The sequence below is a fragment of the Chrysemys picta genome, chromosome 25, assembly GCF_011386835.1.
Source record: "Chrysemys picta bellii isolate R12L10 chromosome 25, ASM1138683v2, whole genome shotgun sequence".
In the NCBI taxonomy this organism is placed as follows: Eukaryota; Metazoa; Chordata; order Testudines; family Emydidae; genus Chrysemys; species Chrysemys picta.
The window spans coordinates 7,639,288-7,659,761 of NC_088815.1; the positions used below are offsets into that span (position 1 = coordinate 7,639,288).

A 20,474-nucleotide genomic window follows, 5' to 3' on the forward strand; every position below is an offset into this window, starting at 1 on the left:
TGCTGGCATAACTTTTAAGTGTACACCAAGCTTGACACAGCCCAAAAATGTGGAGAGTACAAAAGTGGCTTAAAGCTCTGATCACAGTTCAAGGCAACAGCACTTGTATTCCCCTCCCATGGCCCCGCAAGGGCACCCACTTCTAGGCTCCTCAGCGGTCACCTTTCTTGGGCAGAGACTAGGGTGATCAGATGTCCCGATTTTATAGGGACAGTCCTGATTTTTGGGTCCTTTTCTTATATAGGCTCCTATTACCCCCATCCCAATTTTTCACACTTGCTGTCTGGTCACCCTAGCGGAGACCCACGTCTTGTTCTGTCCTGATCAGGGCTTTTTCCAAGCTGCACAGTTCCCTGCCTATGCTGTGAGAGCCCCAGAAAGCCAGACTGCATAAACCGACATGCAACTGCCATTTGCTTTCTCCTCAGAGACTATAAACAGCATAATTGTCCACAGTTGTGTTCCCACACAGCTTTTTCTAAGGAAGCACATTTATTCTTAAGGAGAAAGTAGTACTGAGAAAACAACAACAACTAGGGATGTAAAATATGAAACGGTTAACCAGTAAGCATTAGTCTTACCGGTTAACCCACCTTAACCATTAACCCCCAGCCCCGGGCCAGCCAGCCCCTCTCCCTTTAATTGGTTAACTGATTAAACAATATAATTTTAATCGTTTAAATGGTTAGCTTTTAAAACATCCCTAATAAAAAGACCTACATACATGCTAGAAAGCTTACCAGATGCCTCCTCAACTTCAGTCCTTACAACCCTTCTCAGAAAGGATTGAGGCCCTCCTGGACATAAGGTCCGATCTGTTTGCTGGATCAGAAAGGAGGCCTGCCTCTGAGTCAGTTTAAATTCAGGCTATTTTATCCAAAAGCCATTTCTTTGTCTGTTGGTCTCTGGAGAATCCAGTTTGAACCAGCATATATGAGCTTCCCCAGCAGTGGTACTTCTCTGGAGGTGTTACAGCCTGAGAAAATTTGCCTAATCACCCCTCAATGTTTTTAGTTCCTGGAAGGCTGTGGTCCACCTCCCCCTATGGTATTACATACAATCCCTGGCCCACAATGATACATAAACTTAATACAAACAAAATCTCCCAGAGAGATATGGCAATTTCCTGCAATATATCACAGCTTCCAAACACAGCAATGGAGCACCTGAGAAGGTTCACTGACCTTGTTCGCTGCGTGTGTGCACGCACGTGGTGGTGGGGATGTCTTTCAGATAAGACTTCAAAAATTAAGGGCCTCTGTCTATACTACATGGAGATTAAAGACCCCAGGTCCTGACTCTCCGTCATTCGCTACCTTGTGCAGTCATTTAAACCGTTGCAATGCAAATGTAAAATACTACACCCACTTTACATTTGCTTTGCCTGTTAGAAATGTCTTCATAAGGTGCACTGCAACAGAGAATCAGCCTCCACTTCCTCCCCCACTTTTTTAAAGCTAAAACTCCATTTTCCTAACTCCGAAGGATGAAGCTCTGAGTCATCCCTGCTGGAATTACAGCTTGCAATTCCCTGGCATTTAAGGATGTCAATCCTGATGTCTAGGGTAAGCCACCAGCCTTGCTGCACATCATTGTGTGTACGTTTTATAACATGGAACGAAGAATGGGCTATCTGCCATCATTGAAAACTATGTAACAGTGACTTTACAGATCTGATTTAAGATAACAAATTAAGATAATATTGTCCCCAGGATGCTAAATATGGGACAATTATGCATTTGGGCAGTTCTGGAGCAGTTATGTTTGATTTGTCCCCATGGTGAGGCAGTACATGTTCCGACTTATTTTTAAACCAACCTACATTTATAATCTCTGCTTTAAGAGCAAAACTCAATTTAGCCTTAACCATGAAACCATGACTAGTGCCTCCATAATAATAAGACTATAAAGACCCCTTCATTGTAGAGAGAAACTTTTCAGTCTAAACCGGGGTGGGCAAACTTTTTGGCCTGAGGGCCACATCTGAGTATGGAAATTGTATGGTGGGCCTTGAATGCGCACACAACTAGGGTTGGGGGTGTGTGAATGGGGAGGGTGCGGGCTCCATCTGAGGGTGCAGGCTCTGGGGTGGGGCTGAGGATGAGGGGTTGGGGGTGCAGGAGGGTGCTCTGGACTGGGACCAAGGGGTTCAGAGGGTGGGAAGGGGATCAGGGCTGGGGGTTGAGGCACAGGAGGGGGTCAGGGGTGCAGTCCCCAGGTGGCACTTACCTCAAGCAGCTCGCGGAAGCAGCGACATGTCCCCCCGCTGGCTCCTATGCGAAGGCATGGCCGGGCGGTTCTGCATGCTGCCCTGTGCACAGGCGCTGCCCCTGCAGATCCCATTGGCCGCAATTCCCAGCCAATGGGAGCTGTGGGGACGGCACTTGGGGCAGAGACAATATGCGGAGCCCCCCTGACTGCCCCTACACATAGGAGCCGGAGTGGGGACATGCCTCTGCTTCCGGGAGCTGTCCGGAGCTACAGCACATGTGGAGCGGGGCAAGTCCCGGACCCCGTTCCCCAGCGAGAGCTCGAGGGCCGGATTAAAATGTCTGAAGGGCTGGATCTGGCCCCCAGGCCGTAGTTTGCCCACCCCTGGTCTAAACAGTGGAACCATTTTAACCTTCCCAAGGGTTTAAACCTGCCACGCATCATGAAATATAAAGGAGAATGACAAAAAGCAATGTCAGTGTTTCCATCAAAGACCTCATTTCTCAGGGAACAGATATGAAACTGCAGCTCAGGTGAAATAACAGAAAATAAGGAAATTTGGCCATTCGTTGTAGAAACTCAGAGAATGTTCCCAGAACATTGTTAGGGTCCCTTCCTCTGCTGTGCAGTGATGGTCTATAAATGGGTTACGGGCTATTCTTTGCCACTAACCTGTGAGACTGCAGAATCTAAAGAAATCTGCAAAATGGTCCAGAGGTCCATGTTACATTATCAGTTGGGGGTGGGTCTCAGTTCCAGTCCTTTTCTCTCCAAAGCCAGCATGAGTTGGGAATGCTGCAGGTGGTCAATATTAATAGCAATAGGAGTTACTCTTGCTACCTGGAGAGGTCTATGCCTGCTGATTTGTTTTTATAGTAAACAGAATGCTAATTTCTGTCCTGCTTAGAGGATGCTGCCAGGGTGGGCATGTTCCAAGAAGGAACAGGACTTGTGTCCTGCCTTATTGCAACAATATCTTTCCCCGCAGGAAGAGGGAGTATAGCCTGTTATTATGGGCCCAAATCTTCTAGTCTCCATGCACTCAAAACTCCCAATGGTGTCAGTGGAATTTCTGGAGGTGCACTGATTGGAGGACTGGGCCCTAAGGCGTTAGGTTAAGGCTTCAAACAACCCTCTTCCCATTTCACACAACGAAAACCTGCCCAGTCTCCATGGGGGGATAGAGAAGATCCTCAGGAGGTAGGAGGAGTGCAGTGTCAGCAGCAGACTCTCCTTTCCTTTGTGGCAGTCCCATCATGGGCACTCCATGGGGATGGGGCACCTGTCCAGTTTGGGGGGTGGAGCAGGGGCAGTCTTTGCCATTCTGCCCTCCCTTGGAAGGGGAAATCCACACTTAGGCTGTTATTGTTTGAAGCAGTGGTATCTCAGGCTGCACTCACCTTTGAAGAGAGATTTGCACAGGTGAAGGCAGCCTGCCTAGAGAGAGAAGGGTCCAGAGAAGCAAGAAGTGGGCTCTTCTGTGTCCCCATTTGAGGATGGGGTTTCAGGGGAATTCCATGTGATGACGACCTCTGAGTTTCCAACCTCTTCAAGGAGAGCACAGGTTAGCCTCTTGTTGGGTAACTTCTACACTTACACTCAGTGCAGAGGAATTTGTGCATTAAAAATAAACAAGAATAAGAACCCAGGTGACTTCAGCTTTTGAGAATCTCTTTGTCCAAAGGTTAGAGATTTAGGTCCTGCCTGTACAGTTTGGTGTTTGTGGGTCTGTTTTTCAGCCCCACAGTGCTAGGCACTGCACAAACATATAAATAGTCCCAGTGAGCAAGCCTCATTTTGCAATGGTGCAGTATGTCTACATTAGGTGTTTTCATCAGGATCGTTATACTGCTACAAATTTTCCTAACTCTAGACAAGCCCTTTTGAAATGTGCCTTAGAAGTCATTGTGCAATCTCAGCCAGCAGATGTCTCCTTAATACACACTCTAGCTCAATTCACACACACAGCTTAACAGGGAAATGGACTTTCCATTAAAGCCATTCAAATTATATAGTCAGACATTCTGTAGAATATTTCCTGGCGGGCTCATGAAAACCCATAATGCATATTCCACTTAGAAACAATTCTGCCGACAGATCATTTGTATCAAATGATAGTTTACACATTTCATCCAGAAAGAACCCTAAACACCATGCGCTGGATGTGCCACACCCAGTGCTGAAATGCAGCCTTGTCTGGGGTGAGAATGGCAGCTGTTTAACAGCCTACAGCAACACTACACAACAGTATTTGCTCAAATGTTATTTCTAAGGACATTTGCATTAATACAGATCTCTGCTTTCTTTCTACTTTGGCTGCTTGGCCTCAACTCAAACTAATCCTCTGCTTGTTGTTTGTGACTTCACAATTGATTGCTATGGAAACAATTTTGATGTCATGGAGAATTATTAGTTCAGGTAGGGAGAAATAAGCAGCAAGAGCAAATAAATTCTTAAGAAACAAAGAGCCTGTTTACATGCAAATGCCCATGTGTGGTAAGGGGGTGAGGGAACAGAAATGCAGCTAATCTATAAGCAGACCGTTTCCAGAGAGATTTGGCAGTTTCCAATAATGCAACAGCAGCTCTTTAATATTTAACTGGCAAGAATTTCACTTGTAAAAAATGCAAACAAACTGAAAGGTGAAGATTCAAATATCTAGTCAAATCTCTCTATCCAACAAGCTTATCCATCAATAGTCACTGACCTGCTGGGTGACTTTGGGCAAGCAAGTCCCTTCCACTCTCTGCGTCTCTACTTTCCCCCAACCTGTTACCTGTTTTATCTATTTAGACAGTAAACTCTTCAATACAGAGACCATCTTTCACTATGCTCACATACTGCACCTAGCACAAGATCTTGGCTGAAGCCTTTATGTTACAATTTGTAACAAAACAGATGAATTTAGGGAGAAAGGTGAAAAATCATAGTCAATAAGGGGAAATTAGGACTCATGGCTGTAGGCTGAGAACTTTGCATGTCTGACAAGGTAAGTAGGGGTCAGTTCTAGTCAGTGCGTGGGTAAAGGAACACCCAGGTGGTGCTGGTTATTTAGAAGGTGATGCTCAGCACTGAAGCTACCCTGTTTCCCCGAAAATAAGACAGTGTCTTATATTAATTTTTGCTCCCAAAGATGCGCTAGGTCTTATTTTCAGGGGATGTCTTATTTTTCAGAAATGAAAAATGCCTTATTATCGGTGGATGCCTTATTATCGGGGAGGTCTTATTATCGGGGGGGATGCCTTATATTACAACGAGAGGCAAAACTGTAAGTAGGCCTTATTTTCGGAGGATGTCTTATTTTCAGGGAAACAGGGTAATGCCACAGCATGGTGATGGAGGGGTGTGGAATGGGCTGTCTTTTGGATGAGAAGGGAAATTGAAGTCCTCACCACTTATCATCATTAAACAGCTTGCAGTTCCCTTCACAAGAATAGGGGCATAAACCTGTGTCCTAGAGCAAACGGGGGTTCTGTCTCTATTCCCCAGCCTACTACCATCCACTTCAGTGCCTGCCCCATTTTGTGTTTCCCTTTCAGCCCCCAGAGCATCCTCTCTCCCAATTAGCCTGTACCCCATTCTGCTCCCACAGCCCCAGACCTGCCTCCCTATGGCCTCGATTAGTCCTCACCATTAATTATCCCCCACCAGCTCCAAACCCCATTACCCCCCCATCCTGCTCCCACCAGCTCCAACCCCCATTACCCCAGCCCCACCAACTCCAACCCCCATTACTCCCCCACCCTGCCCCCTTACCCTCTCACCCCCACCAGTCCCTGCCCCCTTACCCTCACCCCGAGTCCCTGCCCCTTACCCTCTCACCCTGCCCCCCTTACCCTCTCATCCCCACTAGTCCCTGCCCCATTACCCCCTCATCCTGCCCCCACCAGCTCCAAACCCCATTACCCCCTCATCCTGCCCCCACCAGCTCCAACCCCCTTTACTCCCTCATCCTATTCCCACCAGCTCCAACCCCCATTACCGCCAGCTCCACCTGCTCCAACCCCCATTACCACCAGCCCTGCCCCCTTACCCCCCCACCCCCACTAGTTCCTGCCCCATTACCCTCTCACCCTGCCCCCCTTATCCCCTCACCCCTAGTCCCTGCCCCCTTACCCTCTCACCCCCACCAGTCCCTGCCCCATTACCCTCTCACCCTGCCCCCCTTATCCCCTCACCACCACCAGCCCCTGCCCCATTCCCTTCTCATCCCCACCTGCTCCGACCCCTATTAGCCCGTTGCCCTTTCTCCCACAGCAGCCCCACCCATTACCCCCTCAATCCGGCCAGCTCCTGCCCCCATGACGCCCTCACCCGCCCCAGCTGAGGCTGTTGCCCGCGGGGCGGGGGAGGGGGGCAGTAGCCGACGGGCTGAGGTGACTCCCCAGTTCCCGGGGCTCCGCGCTCACTGCGCGCCGCCGCCCCCGCGCCGGGCTGAGAGGAGGCGGGGGGAGGGTCATGCCCCAGAATGACGGCTGAGGTGACCCCGCCCCCTTTTGGCCCCCCCCTCCCGCCTCTGAACGTTCTCTCCTCCCTCCAATTGAAGCGCCAAAGCGCGCGCCAACTCCCGGCCCCACCCTTACCCCCACATGATTGGCCGGAGCCCGCCCCGCCCTCTATGTGAGCGACAGCCCTAGGGCCAACCAGGGGCCGCGGAACCCAGGCCGCCTCCTTTCCTCGGGAAGAGGGCGAGGCCTGCATGTGACGTAAGACGAGAGGGTAGCAACAGTTGCCTCGAGACCCCGCGCGAGGCGCCATAGTGACCGTAGTCGTGGAGACTGTTACTTGCCAACGGTAGCAACACGCAGCCCCGGCAGCCGGAGCCCAGCGCAGCCCGGGGAGCCCGGCGGGGAGGGCAGGTGAGAGGGCAGGGATGGGATGGGGTCCCTGAGGGGAGGCGCCCCCATCCCCTTTGGGGTGCGACAAGACTGGCCCAGGGGCTGGAGTGACCCGGTGTGCGGGCTGGAGTGAAACTGGTTTGGGGGGGCAGGAGTGACTCCGATTTGGGTGAGGGAGGAGGGGGCAGTGGTGGCTCTGGTTTGTGCTGCGGGGCTGGAGTGACTTTGGTTTGGAGGCATGGAGGGGGCTGGAGTGACTGGACTGAGGTAGACTAGTGTGAATCTAATTCGTGGCAGGAGGCAGGAGTGACTCCAGTTGGGGGGATGGAGGGGGCAGGAGTTGCTGGATTGGTGTGGACTAGTGTGACTCTAGTTCGTGGGATGGGGCTGGCGTGACTGGTTAGTAGGAGAGGGAGGCTGAAGAGCCTGTGGTGGGACAAGGAGGTTGGAGAGATTCTGGCTTATGTGGGTGGGCGCTGGACTGACTGATCTGGAGGAGTGGGGCTGGAGTGAATCTTGTTTGTGTGGCAGTGTGAAGGAGGGACCTGGTGTTTATCTGACTTTAACTCCAGTCCCACCTCCTCTAATCTAGTTTGTGCCATGGCTTCTCCCCTGGCTTTTGGCTGCATGCTACTTATTATTAATGTAACTTGTTTTCCTGCTGCCTCTTTGCAAACTTTTTCCTGTGGGTGTTGGGAGCTGTTGCTCAGAGGTTTTTCTGCCCAGCCCCTGCCTGAGGTATTTTTGATGGGGGAGGCTTATTATCAGATGATGTACACAACACACTGGCCTCTTCTCTGTATTGGAGGGAGCCTGCCACAACACCACTCTCCTCCCAACACTTTCTCCTGCCTTTTCCTTTTAGTGAAATGTTGCCTTTAACCAATTGCATAGCGAAGGTGAATTAATTGCTCTTACCCTTTCTCATAATACAAGATCAAGGGGACATTCAGTGAAATGGAAAGGTAACAACTCTAACATTGATTAAATCCTTTTTTTTTACCCAATGCGTATGTAACCCGTGGAACTCACTACCACAAGAGTTTAGCAATATTTTACAGAGGATTTGACATGCATGTAGATATTGAGAGCATCTGCTGTTTTCATTAGATAGGATAAGATTGTATAAAGTATCTATACCCTTGTGCTTCTGGGCATAAATAAACCTCCACTGATCAAGGTTAAGAAGAAACTTCCCCTGTGGGTAGATTATTCCTTAATTGTCCACTACAGAGTTTCTTGTGCTTTCCTCTGAAGCATCCAGTTCTAGCCACTGTGAAAGACAAAGATACTGGATGAAATGGAGCCATGTTCCTCTGAAACATTTTTCCCAAGGGTTTGGGTTTTACATTTTCTCTCATTTATTTTCTTTCTTTCTTTCCATTTAATTTTAATCTCTTTATTTCCCTTTCTTTTCTATCACTCTTATTCTGTAACTTTTCCAGTAACCACCATCATGCAAAATGATTTAATAGGTTTCTTTTAATCTTAGTTACCTTCTCTTTTTTTTTAAAAAAAAACCCCAACAAATAAAAATCAGCCTTGGGACTCAAGTGTGGCAGTGAGTTGTGTTTCTTTACCCTCTGGTTATCTTGGAGGTGGGAGAACTGATACAAATGTTAGGGAGTTCAGTATCTCTAATGATGATAAATTATTTCTTCCTATTTTTGTGCCCTGAATTTCACATTTTGATGTTTTGTTTTGAACAAAAGTATTCCCTTAAAGAACAATTAGTTGGTATATAGCACTGGCCAAAGTAACCCGTTCCTTCTTCTCCTTTTCACATTGTAAGTTTCTGGATGCATGGCATGAATGTAAATTAAAAAGAAGGAAAAATGGTAGCTGACTCAAGTAGCTTCTTTTTAAAGAACTTGCATAAGCTTTGCTCCCTATTTCCTCCTCCCCTTTTTCTCCTGGGCTTTTATATTAACTTCACATCCAGCAAAACTAGTTTGGTTTCCACCTGTCATTTATTTGATTCAATTCTCTGGAACTAGCAAGTCTCACTCTCTGTTTTCCCTGCAGTTTGAGTAATATGTGAAAATCTAAATAGGAACTTTGTGAAGCAGGTGCAGGCTATTCTTCACGTGATCGCTCCTGTTTATTTTGAATAACACATGTTGTGATCCACCAAATATCAGTGTAAGAGAAGATCCACCTCAAATGTGTCTATTTAAGACTGAGTTCCTGTAGACTGACTACATCATTCCATTCTTTAACTTAGATACTAATCATCCTACCTTTTAATCTTTTTTGTTGAAAGATGTAAAATCTTGTTTGTTTATAGTACTTGAGGTAGAGTTGAGTGAATACCTCGCAACAAATGATATAAATTATTTTTCTGCACTTGGAATATCCACAAACAGATTATTGACTTCTTCAATTACATTGTTCAAGATTATTTAACGTGTTTTTGTTCAGTTTGTTTGAAAATGTATGAACTCTGATTGGACTAAGAATAGTTTCCTGTGAATATACAATAATCGCTACTCAAAATAACTTGATTAGTGGTCAGAAGGAAAGATAAGCTTGTGTTTACAGCTTTGGCCTTGGACTCCAAAGACCTTGCTCTAGTCCCTTAGGGCCAGGTTTTCAGTATCCACAATTGGAAGCAGACTTTTAAAAGTACCTTGCACTCAGTAGGTCCTCCTGTGATACTTATGGCTACATTTTGAAAACTTGGTGCTGGGGTCTTTTTGAAAATCTTGATATTGCCAGCATTGTTAAAAAGTCATGAGATTAATTTAAAAAGAAACCAACATTTATTGCTTAAAACGTGCCTTCTGTTTTTAGAGCCTCTAGACTTCATGTTTTCAAGCTCCTCTCTGAAACCATGAGGGCTAGAAATGGACTCTTTTTAAAGGAAAGGTAAGAGTCTCATGTAATTATTTGACTGCAGGAGCTGGGGCTTTAAGAAAAACAACAAATATAGTGAGAGTTGGCAACACTGACGTATTTCTCTGTGCCTTGGTTCCCAGTCTGTAAAATGGGAATGATACTAGTGCTGAAAGGATAATGAGAGGATGAATGTTTGTGGGATCTTGCAGTACTACAGAGGACTGAGGGAGGGGCATAGAAGGTTGCATGGTATTGTTTCTGTTCTCTGAAAGTCTGCACAAGCCCTTCTGGCTTGGCTATGCACAAATTAGAAATTCATTTTCTATATAATCTTGGGTATGACTTGGAAACTTGTTTTCTGTGAAGTTTTGTGCCAGTTCCATATATCTCTTAAATCTCTGCTTTATCACAATAATATAGGACCAGACACAGGGAAATTCTGAGCACCCACAACTTCCACTGAAATCAAAGGATGTTGGGGTATTTGGTATCTCTCAGGATCAGACCCTTACATTGCAAATTTATAACATCAGTGCTAAAGGGAAATAAATCACAGTTACTTATATTTAACCGAGGCTGTTTCTTTTTATCCTCCACTCATATGATTTCTAAGCCAAACTTGTTCAGGACTGATATGAGAGTGTCTAATCTCAATGGTTAACAACTGTTTCTTTTCTTGCTGGTTCAAAATTAATAATTGCATAGAAGAACAAATTACTTTGGTAGTTTTTAAATAGCTTGATGTTTGTAAAACTCCAGAAGACTGACAAATCTTAACTTTAATAGAGATCTGGTTTCTTTTTTTAAATACAGTCTGAAAACATAGATGACTGAATTTATATTTTGCCCAATTGTCCAGAATTAGTACTGAAAATGTTCTCTGAATCCAAATGTATCTTATGGAGCTCAGAAACATGTAATGACGAGGGCCTTGCTGATTTAATAGCATATCTTAATGCTACACTCTTCAGCAAAAGTTTCTGGTGAAGACTGCTGAGATATATTTAAACCAGTTTCCCCCCTCTGCTTTTCTAGAAACAAATGCCAGCACAGTTAAAGTCTGGAAGCATGCCAGCTGGAGCAAAGTGCTGTCCTGACCAGCATGCCAGGACTTGAAGTGGGGTGCTGAGTAGACAGTCTAACTTACTTGAGCATTGGTAACTGCAATCCTGTGACTTGAGATTATATTTCTGATATGTGAAACATATGGATTTTTCTTTTGTTCTGTCTGTGCTTTGAGACTAGGTATTTTATCTTATTCCTTTATTCAGTTCTTTATTTCTGTGTTCAAACACTCACAAATCCACCTTATTGTCTGAGAACGTACTGGCTTTCTTCAGTTAAACTGTCCCAGTGTCGGTGTAGCATGTGAACTAATTATGATGTGAATCTGTTAATGGGCAACATAATATATCTTTTCAGGCTGAACCATGTACACCTTAATACATTAGGTAACTAGGAATCCTAATGTGCAGGGAACCCACTTACAGGGAATTTGTGTTCATAACAAACAATGCAAGACATGAATTATTCCAGTGCACTGCACTGTGCGAATCATATTTCCAGCTACAGGGAATCCTCAGCTTTGAATGAAGTTGTTCTATGAAAAACTGCTGTACTTTTGTCTTAACTAGCTATTAAAGAACAAATAGAAAATACCAAAATTCTGCAGACACCACTCAGCTGTTTGGTTTTTTTTAAGCGTGTTGAGTTGTGTTTAGACATATGATTTCATCTCTTCGATCAGTGAAGGAATTCTGTTACTTCCCCTTGTTTAAAGAATGTGCTTTCTATTCTGTATGAAATTGAAGAGCGTGGGACACTTTTGAGGTATGGTGATGAGAATAGAGGGAAACACTTCAGGAGATTTCTGTTCAATGTAAAAGTGGTAGGACTTCTGTCAACCATGACCTTCAAAATTTTTTGATTTGTGTTCTGTTGATTTGGTGCTAGGTAGGGTTTGAAGATCTGTACCAAGGCCAAATAAGGGCATTTGTAAAGTAATTTACATATCATAATGGGTCTAGATTATTTTGTTATTGTTTAGAAGAAAGAAAGTTTATTCTCCTGAGCATAAAGTTGTCTAACATATATACAGGAAGACTTCCCAGCCTAGTTGACTTCTATTATACTTGTGTTTAATCTCTGCTAGAAATTTTGCCTTCTTAATAAGTGGGCATTGCAGTTACACTTTCAAAGGGACCAGTATCACAAAACACTATGGTGAAGATGAGTGTGTGGAAGACATGTGCAAGTGTAATGAATCATCTATGGATACATAATGCAATCATATGTGGCTACATACCCTATGTGGGTATTTACAAAGTAACAACAGACAGAGAAAACTGATGTTCGCACATTCATCTTGTTCTCTTCGGGACATTTGTTAGAAGGATTATTTAAACGAGGAATAGCTTTTGGGACTGGGGATAGACTGTATAGATGTGATAGCACATGTGTCCTCACCATCACCATGTACTATCACTCATGATGAAGATGGACCGACTCGACCAGATTCATCCCTGGTGTAACTCAGTGATGTCCTTGGACTTATCCTATGAGTGAATTGGGCTCACTCTTATTAACAAATATCTGGGAGTTAACTTCCAAAATCTTGCCCTATGTGTGGGGAAATACATATAGATGTGTCCTAGGCCAAAATTGAATGTAGTCATGATCTTTGTGTCAGAGTTGGTATGTTATCCATTCAGCTTCAAAGAGTACAACTGATGAGACTGGTTTTTATTACCATCACAGTTATTTGCATGTTACAACTAAATCTTCTGATGGGCTTATTAGGTTTTCTTCTGATATTATTAAAAAAAAAAAAAAACTGGGAAGCTCTGATTTTTTTAAGGGATGGCTGGTTCCTTTGAAAGGAATGTGTTTATTTTAGTATCTTTTGAAAATGGCTTATTATGCTGAAATGGGCTTTTTAGAGGAGATGATCCTATATTAGTGAATTTAGGCTGGAGCAACTGCACACCTCTTAGCCACCCACCTGTATCCAGAATGGCTAGTAAATATAGGCCCTTGAACCCTAAAGTGAGGATTAGTTACAGGAAAAGACATGGGCAGGATGCAATATTGACCTTATGAAATTTTAAGTCTGCTTACTGGAAACAATCTTCAGTGTAGTAAAACATGTATATACCTACTGAATATATATGAATATGCTCTCTGTTGCTTCTGCCTTAATGGAAATGTTAATTTTCATTGTCTGATTCTTTGTCTGTATTTGTGTGGTTTATTTTGATACCCATTTAGTGTGAATCATGTAGCTTTGGCTGCATCTGGCTCTAAACACAGATGGCTTCCCATTCCAGGACTAGATTTTAAAGTGTGCCCAGCTCGTATGTAAGTTGCAGGATGGAATTAAGATGGGTCCTGCATTAATGTACAAATTGCTGATGGAACTTTATTTCTGCAGAGGTACTAGAGTTGCTAAAAGAAAGTGTCCTGGGTGACTTCATTATCTGTGTGTCTGACAATTCTTAATTATTTGGATTATGGTAATGCCTACAGGCCTCAATAAAGGATCAGGTGCCCCATTGTGCATGGCACTGGTACAGAGACCTAACTAAGGCCATGTCTTCTACGCTATGGGCACTATGGGGCTGTAGCTATGCTGTTGTAACCCTGTAGCGTAGACACAGATTACAGCAATGGAAGGAGTTTTTCCATCAGTGTAGGAACACCACCTCCCTGAGCAATGGTAGCTAGGTTTACAGAAGCATTCTTCCATCAACGTAGCTGCGTTTACAGCGGGGGTTAAGTCTGCAATTTTTACACCACTGAGCACTGTACCTATGTTGACCTAAGTTTTAAGAGTAGACCAGGCTTAAGAAAGTTCCTGCCTCAGAGACCTGACAGTCTAGGAGTGTGACAAGATACAGCAGATAGAAAAGGATAGGGGACAAGGTGAAGTAATGGTAAAATGAACATGGTAAGCATACTAAGTAGTAGCCGCAGCTCACCACCTGCCTAGGCATTGTCAGACAGCTCTTCAGAGTTAGCTTAAGATCCTATGGCCACCATGACAACCATGGGACTGTCCCAGGTAGTTTCTGGCTCAACATTCAGCTGGCCAAACACTGGAATTTGGGTTTTGGGATGGAATTAGAGGTAACAGGGTAACTAATCTGTGGAATTTGCTGCTGGATGACATTGTTGAGGTCAAGACTTTTAGTAGGATTCAAAAAAGGATTGGCCATTGATGTGGTTAAGAAGATCCACATTTATGTTAGATGGGGTGAAAAAAGGGATATATATATCTTTCTGCTTCAGGGCATAAGCCAATTGTTGACTGATGGGGGTTGGGAAAACAAGGATTCCCCTATGGCAAATTATTCCATAGTGTTGAACTTTGGGTGGGGAGGAGGTGGTAGTTTGGTACTCTTCTCTGGAGCACTTTATACTCACCAGTGTCAGAGGCAGCTACCAAATTAGATGGGTAACTGGTCTGACCCAGTATAGCAATTCTTAGAGGCTGACCACCATCTCTTCAGTTCTGGGACAAGGGTAAAGGTCTTCTTTTGATAGCCCATCCCCAGTGACTAATGGGATTATGCTAGGTTTCAGAAGTCTCTGAAGGAGAGAATTACCTTATCCACAGGCCACTCAGCCAGTGGATGGTGAGGCATTTTATAATGAACTGTGTTATCCTAAACTATTGATGGAGTGGGTGTTGAAGTCAGGGAAGTAGCCATTTAAATTTGCTGGTCACAGTGGTATTCTGATTGTCTCCTCCTGTTTCATCAGCAGGAGACAATGATATGGCATTGGTGGCAGAAGTCTTTCTCACTGTGACCAATGGTATCCAAAAAGGTTTTGAAAAGATTATTCCCTGGCTTTGAAGAAGAGTAACTTCACCTTCACCATAGCAGAGCATTTGTTGGGCAGAACTGTACAGGGTGGTTAATCTAGCTAATTTGCGTCTGGTGATGGAGTATCTCTCACTGAGGAATTTTCATGTTATTTTGCAGGTAAGGTTTCACAGTCTGCTTGAGCTATCTACCACTAACTTCTCGGCCTTTTGGCTAAGATCATGAGTAGAGCCCTGGGTGGCTGGCATAAAAGCTTTCTGCTTGGGTTTCAGCAGTGCCTCTCACTGAGGTTCTGGAGATGATAGAGGATGTGTGGGCTGAGAGTTGAGAGGGACAGGGATTTGGCTGGGGTAAGCCAACGTGGAGGTTCCAGGGTTTTACTGGAGTTGATTTTCAATTATTCCTCAAGGTGGGGAAAGATGTAGCATCTGGTAATGGAACAATTTTAGATCTTTGTTCAGTTAATTGCTTGAGGTCAGCAACCTCTCCAGTTATCATCTTGTCTCAAATATACCTTATCAGATTGAAAAGGTGAGTGTGAAGAAAGTCTAGAGTCCTTGGATTTCCTTGGCCCTATTTAATGTGACCTTCATCCTGAGTATGGTACAGAGACAAAGCCTGTTTTCATTATTATTATTATCATTATTATTAATTTGTATACCAGGGGTAGGCAACCTATGGCACACGTGCCGAAGGTGGCACGCAAGCTGATTTTTCAGTGGTACTCACACTGCCCGGGTCCTGGCCACCGATCCGGGGGGCTCTGCATTTTAATTTAATTTTAAATGAAGCTTCTTAAACATTTTAAAAACCTTATTTACTTTACATACAACAATAGTTTAGTTATATATTATAGACTTACAGAAAGAGACCTTCTGAAAACGTTAAAATGTATTACTGGCACGCGAAACCTTAAATTAGAGTGAATAAATGAAGACTCGGCACACCACTTCTGAAAGGTTGCTGACCCTTGTTGTATACTTTAGCACCTAACAGCACTAGTCATGGACCAGGACCCCATTGTGCTTGGCTCTGTACATACACAGAATCTTTTCCTAGTGATAAATAAAGATCAGATATTTGTGCTGATTCTTTTAGGTCTGTCAGATGCCTCTAATACCATTAAAAAGAACAGGAGTACTTGTGGCATCTTAGAGACTAACAAATTTATTTGAGCATAAACTTTCGTGGGCTGCAGCCCACTTCATCAGATGCATAGAATGGAACATATCTCTAAGGTGCCACAAGTACTGTTCTTTTTGCGGATACAGACTAACACGGCTGCTACTCTGAAACCTGTCATCTAATACCATTGACCATGAAGTATGGATGATGAGTTTGTAGAACCAGCAAGAGAAAATGGAATTGCTTTAGTGCTTTCTCTTCTTTGTGGGAGATCTGAGTAGTATTGGGCAACTTTTCTGCCTCTTCTTCTGAGTGTGTATGGGATTTAAGAAAGTTAGCAAGAAAGTGTGGGCTGCAGTATTTTCAATATGCAGATGACACTCAACTCCATATTCTCCGATCTGTCATTTGGGGTAGAGAGACTTAACTGATATCTATTAGAGATTAAAAGCTAGCTGACTGAGGCTCAACCTAGATAATGCTGGATAATGCTGATAAGGTGAAGAAAGCACCAGAAGGAATGGGAGAGATTATATCAGTCCCTCTGACTGCAGGAATTTGTCTTTTGTTATTCTCCAGAGGGTCTTAGTTATGGACAGTCTGGGCCACAACTCATTGAGGGAAGCTGGAAGAAAGATTTAGCAAAATGTGGCAGGTGGGTAAATCATCCTCCTCCTCTCCCCCTCTCCCCGCTCTACAGTGGCATTCACAAGGAAACTAAGGCAGGCAGCCAGATCCAGATTTAATTTTTCTCTTAGGCCAGATGTAACGGTCAATGAATCTATCCAGGTTCAGGAGTCTTTCAGACAGGCAGTAAATTAATAAATTTAATTTATCAAGATTGTTTTTGCTTGGCTAGAAAATAGAATTCTACACTAGCCTCTGATTACGGTGAAGATCACGAAAAACACAAAGCAAGGAAATTCTGAGATAAGACAGCACTCCTTATCTCAGCTACTTTGTGCTTGGGCATTGCAGTTCTGAAGGTTCTGTGTGAGAATGCCCTTCTTTTTTCAACTCCTTCCTCCTGAGTTGTTTTGGGATGTACTGACAATAAATTAACAGAACTTGAAATCCTCTCTGTGGCCTAAAGACTCTGTGTGTGTGTGTGTGTGTGTGTGTGTACGTACACACACACACTCTACTCATCTCTTCTTCAATCTCTGAATTTAAACATATTTCCTATTTTGTTTCAAATCAAAATCCACCCAGCACACGAAATGTGGATCTTATCAAATATGCATGACATCAGGGCCGTCCAGAGGGGGGCAAGTGGGGCAATTTGCCCTGGGCCCCGCAGGGCCCCCCCAAGAATATAGTATTCTATAGTATTGCAACTTTTTTTTTATGGAAGAGGCCCCCGAAATTGCTTTGCCCAGGCCCCCTGAATCCTCTGGGCTGCCCTGCATGACATTCAGGATGAACAACCACGGGGGGAGGTATTTCTTTAACAAGTGCAGATAATAAGAGGCAATAATGGCTTTTGGTCACCAAGTTAATTCTACAGAGTTGCCTTCTGCCTGACAAATATTTATTCTTTTTAATGTGATAGACACATTGCATTGTTCTCAAGGTTTACACCAATGAGGAAGATGAAACTTCCTTGCTTTCACCCAGGTCTTGAAACCTTTACAGAAGTAGCAGCCTGCCTGCTGACTACATAGTTTCCACAAAGGATAGGAATAAATGGTCAGATTTCACAATGGAGAGAGATGAACAGCGGCGGGATCAGCCAAGGATCTGTACCGGGACCTGTGCTGTTCAACATATTCATTAATGATCTGGAAAAGGGGATGAAGAGTGAGGTGACAAAATTTGCCGATGACCTGAAATTATTCAAAACAGTTAAGTCAAAAGCCGACTGCGAGGAGTTACAGAGGGCTCCCACAAAACTGGGTGACTGGACAACAAAATGGCAGATGAAATTCAATATTGATAAGTGCAAAGTAATGCATATTGGAAATAATAATCCCAACTATATATATACAATGATAGGTTCTAAAATAGCTGTTAGCACCCAAGAAAGAGATCTTGGAGTCACCATGGATAGTTCACTGAAAACTTCTGCTCAATGTACAGCAACGGTCAAAAAAGGCTAACAGTATGTTAGGAACTGTTAGGAAAGGAATAGAAAATAAGACAGAAAATATCATAATGCCATCCATTATATAAGTCCAGGATGCATCCACACTTTAAATACTGTGTCCAGTTCTGGTTGCCCCATTTCAAAAAGGACCTAGTGGAAATGGAAAAGGTGCAGAGAAGGCTACCAAAGATGATCAGGGGCATGGAATGGCTTCCAGATGAAGAAAGACTAAAAAGGTTAGGGCTATTCAGCTTAGAAAAGACATGACTAAGTGGGGGTCTGATAGAGGTCTATAAAATCGGGAATGGTGTGGGGGAAAATATGAATAGAGAGGGATCACCCAGTGAAATTAATAGGCAGCAGGTTTAATACAAACAAGAGGAAGTACTTTTTCATATAACGCACATCTAGCCTGTGGAACTCATTGCCAGGGGATGTTGTGATTGCCAAAAGTATAACTGGGTTCAGAAAATACCTGGTTATGTTCATGGAGGTTATGTCCATCAATGTGTAACCAAGATGATCAGGGTTGCAACCCCATGCTCAGGCAACTTTAAGCCTCTGACTCAGAAGTCGTGACTGGACAACAGGGATGGATCACTCCATAATTGCCCTGTTCTGTACACTGACCCTGAAGCTCTGGTATGGGCCACTGCCAGAGACAGGATAAAGGGCAAGATGGAGCATGGTCTGACCAACTGTGGCAGCTCTTGTGTTCTTATGTATTTAAAGTGGAGGTTTTCCTAGGTTTACTTCCTTTCCCAAACAAATACAAGTAAAGTTAATCCCTCTTCATGGTCCAGGCACCATCTGTGCCATTTGTTGCCTCCTGAAATTGATGATGCACAATCATTATTTATTAAGCACTGAGAATATGCTGGGCACTGTAAAAGTAAAGACTTTGCAGAACTTACAGCCCATGGTATTCAAACATTTGCTACCAGGCATAGAGTTTACTGTTGCAATTTTATTGTCTTTTATAAGATTCCTTCCAACAATAGACTCAGCAGTGTTTACGGATGGGGCCCTAAAAGACAGAACACTCTGGGAGATCCAGAGCAGGGAGATAACTTGATTTTTTTGTCGATTATTATAACAAACTCACTTTTTGCTTGAATCACAGAATTATTTGCTCGTACACTACAGCTATTAGATGTTTATATAAGTTACTGGGCTTTTAGGTGTGTTAAAAGTTCATTATTATAATAGAATTGTTATAGCTTTAAAAAAAACTTCAGATATTTGCATTTCCATTCTTTTTAGTCGCTTCTAGATGCTGTTCATATTTGTATGATGCCTGTAACTTTAAGAGAAACCATTTCTACTGGACAAACCAGTAGTCTTCAAAATTCCTATGGAATCTCCTTGACCCATTAAATGCAAGGGCATTTTTTTTTTTGGTTCAGTATTGACTTGGTTTACTTATTCATAGTACAATTTTAATAAAGTGAGTTGTTAAACAACTGTCCTTGGTATACATTCCTTAAAATGATGAAAGACAAGTTGTCCATTAACACCTTCTCTAGTGAAGGGGGTGAGATTTCAGTGCAGTCAGTGCTGGATATTATTATTAGTTATTTAACAATTGTATATAGATAGTGCATTAGGTTTGCCTGGATTCTGGAATTTTGAAAGCAAGTCCAATGCCTAAGCATCATATATTAGAGGGATGTAACAAGCAGGAATAACTTTCTACAGATTCATTCTTTAGTGCTAATTATTAACTCAAATAAATAGCATTATCATTTTGTTATCATAGTGCTGAGAGGCTCCAATGGGGGATTGAGGCCATGTTCTACTAAGCGCTGTACAGAAATATAATGAGGCATCGTCCCTGCTTCAAAGAGTTTGCTATTTAAATGGACAAGATAGAGAAAATAAATTCTTTGTCAGAGATGCTGGTTAATTCCCTTGTTCTAGCAGTAGTGTTTTGTTGGTCAGAGAAGCAACCTTATGGGATTGCAAGTCTCCATCCAGTGTTCTGCCTCTTCAACTGTGCTTAATCTTCCCTATTGATGGGGGTAACAGCTACAGACTTTTAGTTATAAGGAAATCAATGCTCCTCTACCTCCTGGGAGTGGGAGGTGGAAAGAGGAGATGGGTTGGTTTGTGAAGGATTAATTGAAGTTTCTAAAATACTTTTGAGATCCTTGGGTGACCGATGCTTTATACATGCAAAGTGCCTTGTAGCACCTAATGACAAAGCCCCAAGCCATTTGAATGACCAATCCCTCTTTTCACACATTTGTAGATTTCTGAAATATTTACATTTTGGGCTGAAACTTTCCAGCTATATAATAGAAGTGTGTGTGTGTGTGTGTGTGTGTGTGTGTGTGTGTGTAAGTGAATATAAATATTATAAATGTTTGAGAAAAGTTTATAGCAAAGTTTACAGAACATAATATTGTATGGACAAGCTTTTTCAAAAGATGAAAACAAAACACTGGTACATGAAACCATTCCAAAAGCAATCTAAATAGAGATAATTATTTCCAATCTAGAATTATTTTAGATTCCTGCCCTAAAACAGCAGTATTTCTTTTTCTAAAT

The 20,474-nt window shown here is 43.3% G+C and overlaps 1 protein-coding gene across 14 annotated transcripts in view; it reads left to right on the forward strand.

The window, feature by feature from the left end:
• Positions 1-6,877: 6,877 nt before the first annotated feature.
• Positions 6,878-20,474, forward strand: part of RFX2 (regulatory factor X2) — a 100,794-nt gene continuing 87,197 nt past the window's right edge. For 5 of the 14 annotated variants that reach the window (XM_005281218.5, XM_042841467.2, XM_042841469.2 and 2 more), the window contains exon 1: positions 6,880-7,070. The gene's annotated coding sequence lies outside the window, so the exon portion shown is untranslated. Of the gene's footprint in view, positions 7,071-7,490; positions 8,015-9,192; positions 9,918-20,474 lie in introns of those variants that run through there. The other 9 variants (XM_024105775.3, XM_065578201.1, XM_065578199.1 and 6 more) reach the window with 5 other exon arrangements.